At 49.5% G+C, this 19,772-nt stretch overlaps 1 protein-coding gene across 4 annotated transcripts in view; it reads left to right on the forward strand.

Annotated features, from left to right (window-relative positions):
- The window catches only part of LOC119161303 (uncharacterized), a 385,199-nt gene that overhangs the window by 320,423 nt on the left and 45,004 nt on the right, over positions 1-19,772 (forward strand). The window contains exon 1 of one of the 4 annotated variants that reach the window (XM_037413703.2): positions 3,272-3,588. The exons of 2 other annotated variants lie outside the window; for them this stretch is intronic. The gene's annotated coding sequence lies outside the window, so the exon portion shown is untranslated. Of the gene's footprint in view, positions 1-3,271; positions 3,589-14,411; positions 14,759-19,772 lie in introns of those variants that run through there. One more of the 4 variants, XM_075879529.1, reaches the window with a different exon arrangement.

A 19,772-nucleotide genomic window follows, 5' to 3' on the forward strand; every position in this document is an offset into this window, starting at 1 on the left:
GTCAATTTCCGGTGCAAACGCCGGGCACGTATGCGTTCGAGAGCACAAACGCGTCCGGGGCGACTTCTTTCCTCTCCTTATTTGCGGTCGCTGCGCTTAAATTGCCAGCGACGGCTGTGCAAAGAGGTTTGGACGTTCGACCGCGTGGCCACGCGCCGGCGACCCGGCTTTTGTAATCGTCTCTGTGCCCGTTGGCCTTCTTCCTTTTTGTCCCTTTTAGAGCGCGCGCCTCGCTGCAATGGCTGCCATCGATCAGCGGGTTACCCTAATTGTCCGCGCTCCTCTCCTCTCTCGCAAGTCTCATCCGCTCGCGCTGCGGGGGAGGCTTGCATGACGCCGGACACGTCCGATCGCGCGGCTGCACTGTGCCCCTTCGCGGAGCAGCGTTCGTGCGCGCCCGGTCCGACGAACGGGTTTCGTCCGTTTCGAGGTCGCACCTGCGCGCACTTTTGCTGCCGTCACCGCCGCCTCTGTAGGCACGAGAGGCGGCGGCAGCAGCACGTTTTTCAGCCGCTAGGAGTCGTGCCCGCTCCCTCGTTGGCTGAGCTTGCAACTATAACCGCGTGCAACGTAGTTGACATATTAGGTCTGTTTTTTTTTTTTTTCGCAGTGTAGGAGCAGATATAGCGAGCGCGCCGGTGTGCCTATCTGCCACTGCCCTTCCCGCTCCTCGTGTGTGCGTTTATTTGTGTGTGTGTTGCATGGTGTGAAAACGGTCGTCTTCACTGTTCATTGCGAAAAAAATCATTCATGGGGGTGATGCAGGAATTGTTTTGATCTCATTTTATCAGCATGAATTTGATCTCATTTCCTGTGCTCACTGCGCCTTATGGACCAACGTACCAGTTTTCTCATTTGAAGTACTACTACTATTTCAATATTTGCTGTTACCTTCCAGGGCAAACAGTGTTTCATGGTGCATCGAGACACATTGGTGCCCTCTCATAAAGGCAGCTTATTGGCTATCGCTCTTAGCCCGTGGTAGCGGGTTCGATCACAGCGGCCTCAGTGCTATGCGGACGAAAACAAGCCAATTCAGATTTATGTATGCCTTAGATAGCAGGTGGTAAAAAGGAACGAAAATGCGACCTCATAATGAGATCGGGGTTTCGACGAGTAACCCCCTTTAGGTGTCACTTCTAATAAGACAATCTAGCTGCGTCATCAACTAAGGCCAACTCAGTATTCCACATAAGCGTTGGTAAGACTTTGTGTCGGTACATGTATTCTTCACAACGATGCCACGCAGCGCAAGTTTATACTGTGTAGAGATGAATGTAAGTATATATTGCAAAATAAAAATGAAATGCCGATGACGTGGCTAGGAACGGTATCGAAACATGCACTGTGTTGTTGACTAATACTTCATAGAGCATTGAAGAGCTAATGTTCGAAGCAAGAATGCACAGTCATATTGTAATATAATTAGCGCAACCTTGACTCCCGCAAACACTAACTCATCCACCCGAGTAACACACACGACACTCAGCGCTCACTACCAACTGTTTATTGCTCCAAAAAGTTGCGCTAAATATCTTACAATATGAGGAATGACTAACTAGCCCAACAATTTTTATTGAAGAATGGGCCGAGCGCATATGGTACCAAATTGCTTGATGCAGCAGCAAGCCAACATAAGGTGACCCAGCTAAATTTAGCCAAGCATTAAAAAATAATAAATAAATGACTATACCCTGCATGCACAACCGACTGCTGTTAAACCTATGGTGTTTGTTTTTGTCGTGCCCTTTTACCAATAAGATTATAAGCACCAGTGACTGGGATAATTAAGAAAGAATAACTGAATAGTAAGAGCGCTAAAACATTGGCTAACGTTAGCTGGGACATCTGTATGTGCCCCGCCGCGGTGGTGTAGTGGCTAAGGTACTCGGCTGCTGACCCGCCAATCGCAGGATTGAATGCCGGCTGCGGCGGCTGCATTTTAGATGGGGGCGACAATGCTGTACGCCCGTGTACTCCAATTTGGGTGCACGTTAAAGAAACCTAGGTGGTGTAACCCCGGTATTTTTAAACCACCCTCGACTTGAATTGCGTCCTTCACTTGACCGAGGTGAGTACAGCGTTGCTGCTCGACTGAAAATCACGCCACGTTTCTGAAGAATCGCTGCAGATTATCGCCGATATGCAGGGACTTGTTTTGCCCAGAGATGGAGATTCCGTCGAAGTTCTCAAGTCAGGCTAGTGAATTCATAACTGAATTCAGGAACAGCGCAACCTACAAGTAGTTACTTCGTAACTACGGAAGCTAAAAAACAAGGACAGAAAAGAGCGCTCTTTTCTGTCCTTGTTTTTTCGCTTCCGTAGTTACGAAGTAACTACTTGTAGGTTGCGCTGTTCCTGAATTCAGTTATGTCCTACCAACTTGCCCAAGCTTCCACGCTTCATAACTTAGGCTAGTGTATTGAGTAGGAACGTTCTAGAATTTCGGGAGCCCTCCACTACAGCGTCTCACATAATCATATGGTGGTTTTAGGATTTTAAGCCCCACATATCAACCAACCATCAACATTTGTATGTAATAACCACATGCGTCATCCGGGAGCGCAAACAAGTAAAAAAAAAATCTAAAACAGAGACGATCCATGCCGGTCAGCATCGGATGACCGAGCGTGAAGGGTGGCCGCTGGGGAAGGGAGAATGCGCCGTTTGGAAAACAACTGCGAATTTTGATAAGACGGGCGTGGTCGCGTGGACTATCTCGGCAGAAATCAGTGGACTGCTCATAACTTTCTTCGAGTTGTGCTATTGCCGCTAACTTCGCGTTGAAGCGATGGACGGCAGGTGAACCGTTTTGCTCACTGCAGCGGCCGTGTTCGTTTACGCCAGCATTTCGTAGAGTTTCGCCAGATCGGATGCTAAATGTGTTAGCTGGTAGCCTTACTACGTATAACATTGTAATTTGCTTCTATAGCATTCATTGCTTCGCCCTTGCGGCGAAATTGACTACGCGCACCGGATCACACGCCGTGACGTTGGGCGCTCCATTTGAGGAGCAGAATCGATCCTCCTTGTCGTACTGGTGGCCGGGCAAGTGAGTGGTTGCTCGCGTCTGCCGACCGCGGGGTCGTTCGTTGGTGCCGAGAGGTGCAGTGATCGCGACGACCGGCTAAGAAGGCCGCCGCGCGCCACGACGTGGTGCGCGCAGGGAGTAGCGCATGTTGCGCCACCTGGCGGCTTCGCTAGACGGGCCACTCTCCCTCGCATCCCAGCTGGCCGGCCTGCGCTCTCTCCGTGGCGGGGACGACGGCGATGACGCGAGAGGGAGAGTTGCCGCGGCGTGCGCCCTGAGTCACACTCGCCGCCGCTGCTGCTGCTGCTGCCTCCAGCGCCTCCAGTCGTCGCCCATGCTGCCGCTTCGACGTGCGTCCTCCTCCTCGGCGGCCCGTCGTCGCGGCTTCGGGCCACCGATCTCCACCGCGTTGTTTGCCGTCGGTGCGGCTGCTGCGCGCGAACCTTCGGATGACGAAAGTTGTGCGGCACCGCTGTCCGCACTCCATCTGGATTAGACTTCCGCGGGCGTCGCCTTGAGGAGCGAGCGGCACGCAACGTGTGCGACAAGCAGCCACTGTGAGTCAGTCGACGTTTCTCATTGTGCTTTTTAAACCTTGAGCGAGAAGGGCTAGTTGCAATTGTCTTTCCTTGTGGCAGCTTTCTTTTCTGCCCGTCTACGCATACCCGCCGGTTCTCGTCGGCTGTGGCGACAGATGCGCATCAACGTGCCTGGCAAGGCCTGGCCAGCTGCCCTTTTCTGAGCGGCACTCGAACGTTTTGAGTGAAGCGCATAAGCGAGCCTCCCTGCTACGGTTTACAATATCGTTCGAGATAAAGGGCGCCACTAACATTTTGCAACTTGCACGACTCTCTGCCTCAATGATTGCCTATAATTACCGTCGGTTGATTGCTTTATCCATCCAGTGTCTGATTCCCGTTGTCTTGCCGCATACATTTCACAGTGGCGCTGATTCATGTCATGTTATTCTGGTGGTCTGTAAAACAGTACCGCCCCCCCCCCCCTCATTCTTCACACACACACACACACACACACACACACACACACACACACACACACACACACACACACACACACACATTTGTTTTGAACGGTTTAGATGAAACATAACTGTACCCATACCCGTGGGCATATTAGCTCACTCCACCTAGCCACGTAAGTCATTATTATAATTCCTTTGTTTAGCCACTTTCTAACGCCGCGTTCTTTTCTGTGCGTGTTGTACGTAATATGTGCGCTTCAAGAAAACGCACCTGTTTCGTACGCTTGATTGAGTGGATCGCCGTTTGTTATGTTACTAATCGCATAGCGGTAAGGCACTCTCAATAACGGAGAGTTTTCAGATAACGGCGGGTTGCGCAGCAAGTCTGTATCGCTTTCCATGTGTGCGTTATCATAAGTGACCTCCTTCAGATGATGGGATTCCAGCTGTTGGAACCACGAGCGTTGACCTCCCTCGCCCTTTGAAGATGGCGCCAGAGATACGCTGTTCAATCAATGGTGGCTTGTAATATGCGTCGGTGTCGAGCCTGGCCCTCGAGGTGGCCCAATCGTAGTGCAGTTTGTATGTTGACTTGGAGAGCCACTTCTTTACTTCAGCAAGTCTCGGTAGTCATGCCTCTTCCTGGCTACGATTGGTTTTATTCCGCTCGCAACATAGCTTACTGCACGTGACCTTTATGACGGATTCGAGTCTAGGTTGGTGGACTGTGCTCTGTTAATTTTGGAAACATGGCAAAACATTCCATGCCCTTTTGTAACATATTAATAGAACTGCTATTGCGGGTGAGAATCCCTGAATAGAAATTCAATACTATAGTGCAGTTCAAGAATGGTTCGTTTGTAAATAGTTCGCATATGCCGTATACGTAAATGCCTACCTGGCTAATATTTCTGGATGAATTGCAGGTGTTTTCAGGCGAGTACTCCGACAAAATGCTGTTAGCCATAGCGTTCTACTTTCATGCGTTGTTTGATTTTTAACCTACTCACTTGATAAAGCACGTTTGCATAGCTGTGCAGATTCGCATGTGACTGCGTCATCAATGTGAATATGTATGCGCTCATTTGTCACTGAAGCTGCTGCGCATCTGAAGATATTCGTTTTGCTGGCCTTTTCGCAGCGCTGTTCCGTGCATGTATGAACCGCTGTTTGCACAGAGCAGACGTGGTGACGTTTATTTTCGTATGCGGACGTTGAGTGAAATGTGTTTTCCAAGCTGGCATTTTTTTTTCTCTCTCGCCAGCCTTGCCGTTTGTGCTTCCGCATGCATTCCCATTGTCGTCGTGTGCAAAAAGAGCCAAATAGTCAGCAATAATTTGTCATCATGATTCAAGAGACTACCTGTACTTCAGGTGTGCGAAAACCTTTCATTGGGCGCTACTGAAACAGTCATATGTTAAAGTCATGGACCCGCCTCTGTTTCAAGGCGTAGACCCTATCATGCTTCATGACAAACATGCACGATGGTATATCGCTTTAAAATTGAACCCTGATAGCATCTTCGTGTTTGTGCGTCGTAGAACGAGGCGGGGAAGATAAAAAATAGCAAGCTGGTGCATATTCAACGCTGCCAAGGAAAGCAGCGGCTGGCCTTCCGAAACCGCTTGCCGACCAAATGATTAATAAGCGCTATACTTCTGGCCATCCAGTGGTCACATTAGCGCGTCTTCTGAACTTGACATGAAGTTCCCTCCCACCGTGTGGATGATTTCGGAAGCCAAATGTACTTACCAAATATAAAGTAATATTAGATACCGTATTGTAAGTTGTATAGTGAATTATTACGTGCGCGCCATTCCGAAACGAGCAAAGAAACTGTGTCGAATATGTAGAACTATGTAGAACTTTTGGACACGAAAGAATTTTATTCCGGGGTCCGCCAAGACTGTCACGACGTATTTACGTCACGGAAATACGTCAGAAAAAAAAAAAAGACGTGGTCAGATGGTAAAGAAAAAAAAAGGAGAAAAAGTTCCGTTCACAGGTTCACCCGTGGCCTCTCGGCCCGCGACGATGACTGGTGTGTAAGGGTGTGCGGATAGTGGAACAGTTTGAATGAAATATTCGAATGCCGTTTTTTATTCAGTACTCAAATCTAATAGCTCATATTCGAAATACCAAAATTTTTTTGAACAATCAGCAACGATAAAAACACTTGATGGTATCAAGATGTTTTCATCGCCGAATTACTCGAATGCATGCAGCCCGTGCACCTTGCTATCGACGCCACATTGATCACAGGATGAAGGCGTTTTGTTTAAATTTAAGTGTCGTCGAAGCAACAGGGCAAGCAATCAGCTATCTTCACTATTAAATTCATGATTATGTTAACTCGTGAAAATTACTTAATATTTAAGCGTCAGTTTTATTTAAAAGCTATGGACAAAGTACCACCTTGAATATAGGTGCTTTTGTATTTCAGCCTGCAGTTGCAAAATTTTGCTGAAGCCCGCATTGCTGCTCAGCTCAATAATAATTGTAGTATTTTTGTCTGTTAATGGTCATCGTCAGCTTCCTTTGTTAAAGCTTGTCAATATTCATTTCAAATAAAATGTTCTGGGATTCTTGGGCTGTTTTGAAAATTGTCACCTCACTATTTTGGACCTGCATTGAAACTTGTTGCCATACTATTAAAAACACTAATCGAATAGTATTCGACATGCATCGGTATTCGTTTCGGCGTCTTCACTATTTGATTCGCATTGTATTATCAATTTTTCTATTCCCACACCCCTACAGGCGTGTGTTTAACCCACCGTGCTACCGTAAAAAACATGAAAAAAAAAAAAGAGCCACACGAACGCGCCTTCTCACACTTTACTCTAGCACAGGTCTTGGTTCGTGGGTTGGTGTCGCTGTCTGGAAGCACTAGGATAAAGTAACGCGTAGCCTCCGCGATTAGCTCCGGCAACGCGCCTTTTCTACGACCGTCCCGTTTGGCACGTTTGAATTAGCAATGTAATTGTGTCAACGCTTCAGCAAACCGTGAAATGGCGACCAAGCCTCGCTCGTAGCATCCATCCATAAAAAAAAAAAAAAATTCTCTTCGGCGCTCGCTTGACGGTCCCACCGCGTTTTCCGCTTGCCTTGTCGGAAATCATGGTCAGGCTATAGAGGGCAGTCACGATGCGCATCGGTTTCACGGCGCTTTGATGGAGTGTATCGGGTATTATTGTTCATCATGTGCTTGTTCGTTGCTATCTTTGCGCGGTATTCAGACTATGTGGTGTCAAGGCATATTTTAACAACTTCCGCGAACGCAAGAGTTAAATCGTGACCATAGGCGTTAGTCGTGCAAATGGAGGTGTGCGACGAGGCGTCAACGGTGCGTCCACATTAAGCGTTGCTATGTCTGCCTAACAGAAATAGACACTGCTCAAGCTCTCATAATTTAATGCACTATTAACATTTAACTGCTTCCGTAAAAAGAACGTTCACATTTCGTGTACTTTGCTAAAGTAAAAATCAGTTCAGCTAGTTACACTCAGTAAAGTTCGTGTTGCAATTCCTGTGACGGTGAGATCAGCGACTTTTTTTCCCCCTGTTCTGTATAGCTCTGTGAGTGTGTGGTGAATTAGGAGTATAAGCATGAGGAAAGAAATGAATTTCAGTATGTGCGGGGACGTTGGCGTATACACAATTGGGCAGTTGCTAACGACAACACCCTCCACGTTGCTGCCTTGAATGGAGCAACGATGCGCAACAAAGAGCACCGTGTTATTATACGAACCCTGTAGCCTGAGCGCAGCTGTTGCCGTATATCAAGTTGCCGTCTATGCGAGAAGGCTACGCCGTTCATGCGATTACAGATGCAGTATGCGACAATCGCGCTCATTTGCATCGACCAGAAAGGATGTCGTTGACAGTGCCGTCGCCTTTAACCCGGCCGCTGGGCGACCAGCCGTGGTGGCGAAACATATGCGAATATGAATCGACACCGATTTGTGGGGGCTCGGTTTACCGCGCTGGAGGTGTCACGATCCTAACGCGATGCTGATGCAAGGGTGTTACGCACAAGCTGGAGCTGTGTGCTGAAAGCAGGCGGCACAATAACTTCTGTGTGAGTGGGGGTCAGCGGTATGGAGAAGTGGCTGCTTGTATGGGGGGTGCTGCCTTGACTTCTTCGTTTCTTATTCGCTTGTCCCTCTCGTGGATTCAGAGTTACAGACGAGCGGTGCCGCTGGAAGCAGCGGCATTTTCAATCACTGCGCCGTTGTCATGTTCGCCGGGGTTCGCTCCCCGTGGGTGTTTGAATTCCCGTCCGGCTTTCGCGCCTTGTCCTTCCTGCCGTCTCGTGTAAGCGCCGCCTGCACAGCTCACCGGGCGCGTCGTCCGGCTCAACGCGGGCACGGTTTACGACCGGTGCTGCTTCAGCCGCTGCTATTCCGAGTCGGCTCGCAGTGATGCTCCACAGAAGGGCGCGCTCGTAAAAAGCCTTTAGTAGCTTGCTCGATAACGCCGTATACGTTACGCCTAAGCGATTGTGGAGCATCCGGCACCGCTGCCCCGGAACCGTGCTTTGCACGGGCGTGCATGGAGTCTTTAAGGTGCCGTACTTTGGTGATGGCGACGCTGTTCTCGTGACGAACCATTTAAAGCGCCACGAGAACTGTACAAGATCGCGTACTCGCGAGAAAGAGCGACGTGTGCCACGGCTATAGCTGTGTAGGTCAGGGCAAGCTATATACGCCGTCACGCTGGTCAGTTTTGACCGACGTCGTGCGGTCGTAGCGCGGGCTGCTTCACTGCGCACTTGATTTACGCCAGCTGGCCGACGTGTGAGGAATGCCGCTGCGGTCTCGAGCACCTGCTCTGGACACTTACCGCGCCTGTCTGCTGCGTTCTGGCCACGCGCGCCCTGGGCTTCACGAGGCAGTGTTTCCCCTTGACGAGGCGGTTGGTCGGCTTCTTGGCACCGTCTCACGAGTCCGACAACTGCCTCCTTTTCGTTTATGGCGCCTCGCATTACACGGAAGTGGTGGTCCGTTATATGCAGTTAAGTGACGCCGCCTTGCACTTAACCAGCTTGATTTTTTTTTTTCCCTTTGTCACGCGTATTGACGTAGTTGCCTTAAATTATACCTGCAAGGGCAAAGACGTTTGTAAACGGACTCTTGGAATGTGGTTCAAAGGAACAGCTGTTCTCATTTTGATACAAATATCGCACTGCATGTGAATGTTTGTTTCTGCATGTTGTTAGCCGAGCTGAGGTGAGGAGTTAATAGCGCTGTAGGCTACGATACATAAATTTATTGCGGCCGTTCCACTTGTCAAGAAGTGGAACGCTTCCCTCTTTAACATTGGCAGCCGCTCGAAAAAAGGAACGCCCACATTCAGAAGGATGCGTTCCAAAAGATTGTGAGGATATACATCTAAAATGATGGTGATTTCTCACTGTAAGTTATGTAAACGGGCAGTGATTGCGTTTTTGAGTATGTAAGTAGGCCAAACTGAATGTTATACCGGCGAAATAACTGAATGATCCGCGAATGTGCTTTTTTACTCTTCATATTGCCCGCAGTGCGAATATCAGCAGGGTATATACTTCGTTGCCGTGGAGGATGTGGAAAACACCGCTGCTTGTTTATAATATAGGGAAAATATAAAGAGAGAGCCTAGTGGAGAGATTCATGCGCAAGTGGCTATTGCATGAGTGTTTCGGCTATTGCAAGTTTGTTTCTGAAGTTTTTTTTTTCTGCGCAAGTATAAATTGTATCGTGCGTCGATACATCGGTACCAAGTTTAGTTTTCAGAAATTAAAGCACTCGCGCTTTATCACTTTAGGACTGTGTCGTTCTGTTCACTTATTGCGTACGAAAGGAATCCGCAGATGTGTTATTATCCTTCCCTGTAGCTTATCATACGTTGTGCTATGCATGTTACCGCGCTACTTGTCAGCCCCGTGGTAACAAGACTTCGTGTAGCATATAAACGAGAACAGGATCGCGGGCTCGTGCGTCTTCCTGACGTTTGAGCGACATTGCCTCATCGGTTTTAGCTCGACGTTCGCAGCTGCACAAAAGGACAGCGCGTATTTGTGTGTTTTTTTTTTCATTCGTTATCCCTCGGGGCGGTCGGCGAGATCGCTTTTGTTCGCACCGGGCGTCTGTATTCTCTGCGAGGCATTTTGCCCAGTCACGTTCGCAAACCTCGGGTCTCCGGCAAAGGGCTGGTTGCTTGCTCAGACGTCGTTTGCACAGCGCGGGACCCGTCGTTTCTGTTGGCCACAAACGCGGCTTCCTCCCTGCCGCGCCCGTCCTCCTTTGGACGCCGTCGTCATGATTCGACATTTAGTGCGGCGTCACGGAGGCTGTATTCTGCGCGCGACGAATGTTTAGCCTTCCAGATGGGCATACGTGCTGACTCATTGTGATTTAAAGAGATATAGAAGCCAAACAAAACGAACTGCCGTTGTTGTCCTTGCGGCAGTTCTAGGATACCGCCCGAAAGAGGTCGGCTGCACCGTACACGTATTGTTCCTCACCGTGCCATAACCAGGCTGCACCACGATTTCTCTACCGGCGGCTGCTCTTTTGTGTGATCCCAGGCATCGTATAGTACGCGAGCGTTAAGCAGCATCGGATGCGGTAACCTTATACACATACAACGCCATACTGAAGAAGTACAGGTAGTGATCTATACCTGCGTATCTTCATCTCACGGTGCCGCTCTTCCCGAAGCGCCTCTTTCTAACAAATTGTCTCGAAAGACAACCGATTCAGTTGCTAAGTGTGACATCAGGTGTCGGCGCCTATGGTAGCGGTGATGCCGCTAAGCTTCTCGCGATGTGCGCGCGCAAGGGTGGGCCCCTTGCGGCGCGTGACCTTGCGTCGACCCGGGTTCCTTCGGCGACGCTGTGTGGCCGCGTCCGCAGTAAATGTAGGTGTGCCTCGGCGCACCTTCGAAATAGAAACTGGGCGCCAGGTGCGCCTTTATCTAACGTGCACGCCACGTTCGATCGCTTGCTGCAGTTTGCGGGAGAAGGGCAGGGTTGGCGCGCACGGATCGGTGGTTCGACAGCGGCGCCAACTGCGCGCATGTCGTCGTTAGCGGCGTTACTGTGGCACGGCTTTGGGCAGCTTGGGCCAGTCCGTGCTGACGTCACTCTCGTGACGAGCCGCCCACGCCCACGTCGCGCTTAAGTGCGTCGCGACACGACGTCAAGCCTCCTGCCGGTCGGGCGTTTCTGGAAGCCGATGTACGTGTACACACGTCGACCGGCTGTAGCGACTGCCCCCTGCGGTCATCTTGTGTGATCATCGGAAATGCCCGTACGCTCATGATATCGTTGCCCGTTTGTGCTTGCGCGATTACATTCCGCGCTTTAATGTGAAACAACCATGATATGATAAGGAGGCTCATCCTGGTGGGGTTCTCCGGATCAGCTCTTCCACCTCAACGGTTCTTTAACGTTCTGTAATGCGCATTGCGTCCCCATCGGCCGAATATGTATACTGTTAGCGATCTTGCGCTCAGCAGTGCAGTGACGTATATACGAACCAACAGCATATGCGCAGCATGCTTGTCCTGCTATCTGTCGCGGTGGCTCATTGTGTTGTAGAGTACTAGAATAGTGCCTTCTATGCGCTGTGCTCTGCTGCATAGAATGAGCTAGCGCATTCCACGCGCCTTTACAAGTGGTTGTGATGAATGTGCTTAAGTGCTTGTGTTACCACTATGAGTTTTCCATCTGTTTTCAACTTTCAATCCCTCTTTCTCAACCCAAGTTGACTCATCCCCACTGCACCTATCAACTACGGCGTCCCGTGTGTTGTTCCACTGGGATGCGCTAAATTATTCAGGCCTGCCAATTTTGCAAGAATCCGCAAAAAAGTTTAATATGCTTTCCGAGAGCTTTTTTTTTTTACATATAAATGCAAGGCAATGTATATCTCACATATCTGTAATCGCATACACCACCACTCGCACTTGGCGGGAAGCGAGAAAGCAACATCCAGCCATTGTATACCTTTTAACTGCGCAAATGACTTTCCGTGGGGTCCCTGAACAGGTTACGTATAGCAGCACGACAACCTGTGCACTATAGATAATTTTTACAAAGTCGAAATTTCAAGGACTTGGCATTATCGCCCCAGGCTTATTCCAAAATATATCTTTATGAAATTACATTCACTTGGTTGCGCGCTGATTAGTATTTGCCGTTCATACCGACTGGCATGCTGGTATGCCACCCCGTTCGTCAATCGACTCGTGGGGCTCCTTGTCCTGTTGAGATACAGCCTTCGCCTTTTCATCGCCGGAGTACAATATTAATGACTCAAATTAAGAACACAATGCAGCGAAAGTTTTGTTATTGCCTTCAGTTGGCTGCTCGCAGTATTGTCGGTCTTTCAGGAGGTCGTGCCATATGCGTGTGGGCCACTTTCCGTCAGCGTGGGAGCCACAGTATGTCATGGTCACAGGATGAGAAAGGCTCGAATGCGTGATGCGGTTACCACACCCAACACTGGTGTGACTAGTATCGGTGCGCCATTTACTTTCCGCTTGTCTGTGTGGGAGTACCCTATGAGGGACGCCTACTACCAAGTGCGAACGTCCTCGGAGCGCGGGCTTTTCGAAAAAATAAAAAAAAGAAATGAATATTTGATCCATATACCAATCGAACGTCGCCGAACTGTAGAATGAACTGTGTACGACCCCTTGATGTTATCACATGACAGTGCAACACCTATATTTGTCTTAGCGATGAAGGTATGGCAGAATGCACTTCTCTTCCGAGGTTTATGCACCGATAATAATAATAATAATAATAATAATAATAATAATAATAATAATAATAATAATAATAATAAACCACAACTACAACCGCTGAAGGTTTCGTATTACGAAAGCTTTGTGAAAGCAAGGTTAAATAAATGCGCACGAACAGGGCGTAGGTTCTAGCGAATGGTGATTCAGCTTGGCGGTTCTGCAGATGGAGGTAACCGGCGAAGTCGAATGCAGTGGCTTGCGTTGGAACTCTGACCTTTCCAGCACCACGCCACTGTCTTCTGGCTTTCTTTGTATGACGACACGTTTAGGCAGCTGGGTGTTAATACCTTACTGATTCTTTCCGGACGGCAACGTTTGTGGCGCACGCGTGTCTTTCACTTCCGCGACTCTCTTCTGGCTTCTGTGTACGCGTACAAAAAAGCACTGCTGTGTATAGTCTCGCAAACCACTAATGTGACAAGATTCCTTCGCTTGATAAATAACTGTGTGACGGGTGGGGGAGGTCAAATGCTCAACGGCCTTGCTGCCACGTGCATTTTATAAAGAATTGGCACACCTGTTTCACTCGCGATATATATACGATTCGCTGGCCGCGTGCTTCCCATTCACGGCTCAATTTGTTACTGTCTCTCTGTGGCGGCGTGCGCGCATCCTGCAGCCGCGCACAGTCGAGCTTCGCGTCGGGAGTGGCGGCTGTCGAGATTCGTGCAGGCACGGATTCTCGACTCGCTCACAGCTGCGGGGCAGCTGTGCAAGGTCGGCACCGCTAGGTCTGCGTGCGGTGGGGCCGTCGCTGCTGCGAGCGTCCCTCTCTCTCGCAAAATCTTATTCGGTGCAGCTGACACGCGCGATATTGCGAATCGGGTGTCCTTCGTTGCGGTCTTTCTGGTGCGCGCCCTGTAGTATCTCGCATATTCGTGCATTGGTCACGAATTGCCTCGTGGCGCACGCGAGGCGCGCTCTCCCTTCGCACATCGCGTGCGTGTCGTGCGGAATTAGCTTTCTTTGTCAGTATAAGAGTTTATTGATGATTTAACTGGTCGCTGGGGTTCTTTGTTGGGGGCCTTAGTATGGGGCTCAAGCGTGCTTAACGCGAGATATATTTGAATGAACGGGATGGAATGAGATAAGTAGGCGGCAGAAGAATGTGACAGTAATGAAACTGATTCTCGTCAGTCGCTAGCCCGTTTGATATTGTCGGCCATGTCGGAGACAGAAATGGATTCCAAACGCTGACGGCTTTACCTGGCCGTTCGTGTGCCGTGAGAGGCGACCTCCCTCTGCAGTTCCGTGATTCGCTTTGGTTTCGCGTTGCTGGTGCGTCCTTCTGCAGCAGCGCCGCAGCTTCCCGCTCCGCTGCTTCGTCGGTATACCTGGGCCGCGTTTCCCTCTTTCGCCCGCTACCGTCGATTTTTTTTTTTTTTGAGGGGGGGGGGGGGGCTCTTTCTGACGGTTCTTTTGGCACGGGTTGAGAGCGCACACCGCTATCCCGGATTCACGCTCTGATAATCCGCGCGTTCTTTCCACGCGAAAACCTGCCTAGTGGCGTTGGGGGTGGAGGGCGGGCACAAAGAAAGGACGAGAACGAACAAACGAAACGTGCGCGCATGTAGGTAGGCGCTGCGCTTGCATGAGAAATTCGTCCTCGTCGCGCGCACGCTGTGTCTGCCTGCGCGCCCGGTGAAAACTGCCGGCGGCACCCGCGCACTCGGATCCTTTCGCTCGGAGTGTCGGATCCCGTTTTGCTCGGCGCTTCTCTTGACGCCGTGGTGCGAACGCAGGAGAAGAGGTGCTGTCGTGGGCGGCTCCGCGGCTGGCCGCCTTTTCGTTGTCGCCGCGTTTGCCCTTGTGCGGTAGTGGCTGGGTGCCCCGGGCCGGCGCCAACACGCGCTCCTCGTCCGACGGAGATCCCGACTTGGCATCGGATTTGGCGGAGGGACGCTTCACGTAGTCCGGACTCTCCGCCACTGGCCACTTCCGCCGACCATGGGGTGAGCACGCTTCATATCTGAGACCGTGGTATACGGGGGTCTCAGGGGAACCTTTGAGCGCGATCGAACTTCTCGGTCGTGGTCGATCTCCCCGGTCGCGATTGACCCTGTGTCATATCTTGAGCGGATGCTCCGAAACCTTTCGAGAAGTACGATAGTTATAGAAATTGCAGCCTTTGGTAGTCGGTATCGGAGAGGGGAAAAAAAAAGAGACGCAATACAGTCTCGCCATGATGCGTGTTTGTTGCACTGTGTGATCCTGGCGCTCATCTTATGATTCATTGTTCACTATATCTGGAAGAAGAAAGTGTGCAATGTCTAGTGACTTAACTGCCATTTAACCTATAGGTCATGATAAACTATATCCGGTGTGTCACGGAGAAGCCGTTCTGGTGGCGTAAATCTGGCTATAGTCTCCATTTAATGACTGTACTGCTGCACCGCCAGGCCGAGTCGAGCTTTCGGCGGCGCTCTTATGGCCCCCGGCCATCGGTGGCTTGACGAACGTGAATGTGTGCCAAGTTGGCGTCTTTCTCAAGCTCCACTTTTCCGGTGCGCGTGGGGAAAGTTTGGTTTAATTTCGCCACGCTGCAGCGTATTTAACTGTTCTGCGGTAATTGCGTCATTGTGCCGCGTTTGTAGAGGACAATGGAGCGTCAGTTTTTAGTTTTATCAACACATAGAAGTCGCCACAAATGCTCAAAACCAGTGTTGTGTGTTTTTAACTGCCGCAAAAACGTTATCTGCCATGAATGTAGACTGTCCTAACCTAACCTAAGAACAGCGAGAGGTGGTCCAGGTTTTGAGGAGACTTGATTATTGGCCTTCCGCTGGAAAAAGGTCAGCCAAGAATGCCGTGCAAGTCTTTCCACGATACATGACGGTAACTATAGTCTGCAGCTGCGCTACACTGTCAGTGTGAATTGTAAATAATGTGAAGGCTCATGCATTCCTTCTTCCTCATTTGCCCCCTCGATGCCCTTCCAGCGTGTATAGAATAGTGAACTGAGCGAGGTCACGTTGACATCTCACTGAGTGTCGTCGTGATTCTTGATGCTCAGTAGTGCTTGTTTCACGAAAACGTAGCCTCGTTTTGCCGGTCGGGTTTGTAAAGAAAGTTTTTTTTTCGGTATTTGCTGAACCGTCGGGTTGGTAAACGTGGTGCTCCGTTTTTCTAGGCACTAGAAAGCTTAGTTCGATTTTCAACACTTGTGCTATACCGCAAGGCAGGTGCACGTACAGCATGTGAAAATGGTAAATAACTCTTATAGAACGAATTATTGATTTATTGTTCCTCGCCCCGCCGCGGTGGTCTAGTCGCTAAGGTACTCGGCTGCTGACCCGCAGGTCGCGGGTTCAAATCCCGGCTGCGGCGGCTGCATTTCCGATGGAGGCGGAAATGTTGTAGGCCCATGTATTCAGATTTGGGTGCACGTTAAAGAACCCCAGGTGGTCGAAATTTCCGGAGCCCTCCACTACGGCGTCTCTCATAATCATATGGTGGTTTTGGGATGTTAAGCCCCACAAATCTTTTTTTTATTGTTCCTCAAAATACTCCATGCGCTCCTTCTAATACCGGTGTCACACGCTTATTGTCTGATCGTGATCGGGCCGTGTCCGGGTTTAATTTCTTGATCGCGATTGGCTCCTTTACGGAAACAACAGAAAAGAGCCAATCACTGCTCAGAAAGGGGATTCCTACCGTGCTCAATCACAATCAGTATTGCACTGGGTGATACCGCAACTTGGGCAGGGAGCTCATTGTCTGCCGTACTGCGGTGCTTTTGCGTCGGGAGGTTTTTCTCACAGTGGGACAACAGGCGGGCTAGTAAAGGGCTTGCCCCGTTGTGGTTTGTCTCTGCGCCAATATTGTCACAAACGGGTTACTGAGGAAGACGAGGAGGTTCGATACTTCCTAATGTCGGTCCTCTGAGGTTTTTACTAGTGCTTGCTTGGAAATCTATAGTCAAGACTGGAAAGTCGGCTTAAATTTCAAGCTGAGGGCAGTTCGCCTTCAACCCTTGGGCAAAGTTGATAATGATATGTGGGGTTTAACGTGCCAAAACCACTATATGTCCGAAAACCACCATATAAGCACCACGCCGTAGTGGAGGGCTTCGGAAATTTGGACCACCTGGCGTTCTTGAACGTGCACCCAAATCTGAGCACACGAGTCTACAGCATTTTCGCTTCCATCTAAAATGCAGCCGCCGTAGCCAGGATCCGATCCCGCGACCTACGGGTCAGCAGCCGAGTACCTTAGCACTAGGCCACCACGGCGGGGCTTGGTCAATGTCGCTAGTGGCCAAACTATAGAGCAAAATCAACGAGGCTTTCATGCTGATACTTCATGTTTGTTCATGTTTGCCTTCGCGATCCGCTCAGACGGGGCGATCGCGATGAAAGACACTCTTGAGAAAATCACCGCTTTGCTGTGCGTGCTTTGGGATCGACGAAAAGTCGCTTTCCTGTTCAAGGAGCTCTTATCACTTCCAGCCTCCACCTTCCCCTGAATTTCACACTCGTTTGGATTTCTTCGGGGGTTAGTTGTGAAGAGCAGCGCACAGTGATGTCACTGTTTACACGCGATTATGCCTCGTTCTTTTCGGTAGCGCAGCAGCTGTAAAGAGCGCAAGAGTTGCGCGGAAATCGCCGAGTTACATGACGCTGAATGGCTCAAAGGGCAAAGACTGTGTGGTTTTAGAACACAAGCTATACTCGCACAAATCGCTCTTGTTTTTGTTGTGTTCCTGAAATGTTTTGGTCTCACACGTGTTGAAGCTCGGGCGAGTTGTTCATCCATTAATATAGCTTGCATTAGCGCGCTACATATAGCAAATAGTAACATTTATTTAAAAAGAAACGTGACGCAGATGTAAATAGAAAGGTAGGCGCTAAATTCCTGTTTATTCCATACCCTTAACACCTATCTTATACATGCAGTTATTTTTGCACGTGATCTTAATTTAAGAAACGGGATTTCCTTTTCCGTCAAAGCAATTGATCTTGAGCTCACACACGTCTCCCATTTCTGCTAAAGCTTATGCTTCTTTTATTTCACGTGTGAGCTGAATCCTAACCTGGCCGATAACCATACAGCTATACAGATCAGCAGCGCACTGCAGAGACACTCAACTTTTGTCCAATCTCCCACAGAGAAGGTGAGCAAGAAATGGGAAACAAGTGTGAGCTCGCGATCGCTTTCTTTTACGGAAAATGAAATGACGTTTCTTGGATTAAGATTACGTGCAAGAAGAGCTGTGTTTTTTTACGAATGTCTAAGATAGGTGCTAAGGGCATGGAATGAACAGAAGTTTATAGCGCCTACCTTTCTCTTTCGTCTGCGTCGTGCTTTTTATATATGGTCCGTGCCTAATACAAGCTAAGTTTTAGTCTCATTTGCTCCAAATGATTCAGTACTTAACGGGTGGTATAGTGAGGGAGGAGAAATCATGTCCAACAATTTGGGACATAGGCTAGTGCGGCAAAGTCGACCCTAAAGGGAAGCGCTGGGTGGAACGTACGCTATGGGGAGCGTTCTTCAAAAAATGATTAATGAGCAGTGCCTGATTTTTCGCTAATCGCACTTCAGGCACTTAATGCTGAGAATGTCGTTATGCTGTACAACGCGATTAGTTTTAATTGGCTGGCTGGACTTTTTTCCCGAGTCACTTTTGTATATTCATTGAAAATGTATAGGGGGATTTTTGAAAAGCTAATTATAGCACAACAATTAGTTATTCGCTATTTGCACTCTGGTGGCGTGTACGGTAGGATAACCTGTTTTTGTGTTTCAAATTTCGTGTGATTACGCTGGTTGGATTTTTTTCCTGAAAAGCTTTCCCAAATTGATAGTGCAGGAGAGCAGCATTACAGAGGTAAAGGGTCACCTGTCGGTAAGTCGATCAGAAAGTGGATGTTGGTCATGGTAAAACCTCATAAAAAGTCTGCAGATGTGATGTACAGCTTGTTCAACACTTAGGGAAAATCTCGTCGCCCGTGGCATCGCGATGCGGCCATGATGCGGCGAGCGCGGCAGTCACGCTTGAGCCGCAGCGCGCGCAAACGCTTGAGGGACGCAGTGCTGAACGGTTGAACCTTGTCGTCGGCTACGGCGGCGCGCGCTGGCCGCATTGTCGGGCTGCGGATGACTTTCATCGTCACTGCGGGAACTGGACCGATATCGCTCATCGCTGTATGCCTCACTTCCATCCAAAATGGGGTCCGTCATCGCTGCCGCTGGGGACTTGACGAGATTCGTTTTGCATTAGTGTGAATAAACTGCTCATTATTGTGTTCCCCGTCGCAGCGTACTGCCGTGCACACACAAAGAATAAATATACTTGAAACACTCGCCCCCGTATTCACAGACGCTCCTCGACTCGAATTTCGTCCTTCACGTGACTGAGTTGAGCATTGCGCCGCTGCTCGACTGAAATTTACGCTGCGCTTCTCAAGAAACGCTACAGATTATAACCGATATGCAGTGGCTTCGTCTGCCAAGAGATGGCGCTCCCATCGACTTTTTCAAGTCAAGGTGAAGCGTTGAGTGAAGGGACGCGTTCTAGAATACGGCGGTCACTACCAATGCTTGAGGCGGCCGTGTGCCTTGATTTAGGTGCATGTTAAAGAACCCCAGGTGGTCGAAGTTTCCGAGGTCCTCCACTATGATGTCTCTCTAAATCATATGGTAGTTTCGGGACATTAAACCGAACAAATATGTGTAGCACTCAATACTACGGTGTTTTGAAAGAGCAAACAATGTGCGTGGTCAAACACCGTTTATAGAACTCCATTATCGCCAATGAAGGCTGATAGATCGTCATCGCACAACGTTTAGTGCAGAATATCGGCGTATTTCCCGCCGAAACGATCAAATCAACGGGCTGTCCGACAATTTGGCCACCGCGCACTGCTGTTGCAGACGATGCGGTTCAACACTAGCTCCTCAAGCGCCTACGCATGTGCGATCTGTTTCCGGCGCGTGACTGCAGCGCTGGCCGTACCGCAAGGC

Source organism: Rhipicephalus microplus, chromosome X, assembly GCF_043290135.1.
Source record: "Rhipicephalus microplus isolate Deutch F79 chromosome X, USDA_Rmic, whole genome shotgun sequence".
In the NCBI taxonomy this organism is placed as follows: Eukaryota; Metazoa; Arthropoda; class Arachnida; order Ixodida; family Ixodidae; genus Rhipicephalus; species Rhipicephalus microplus.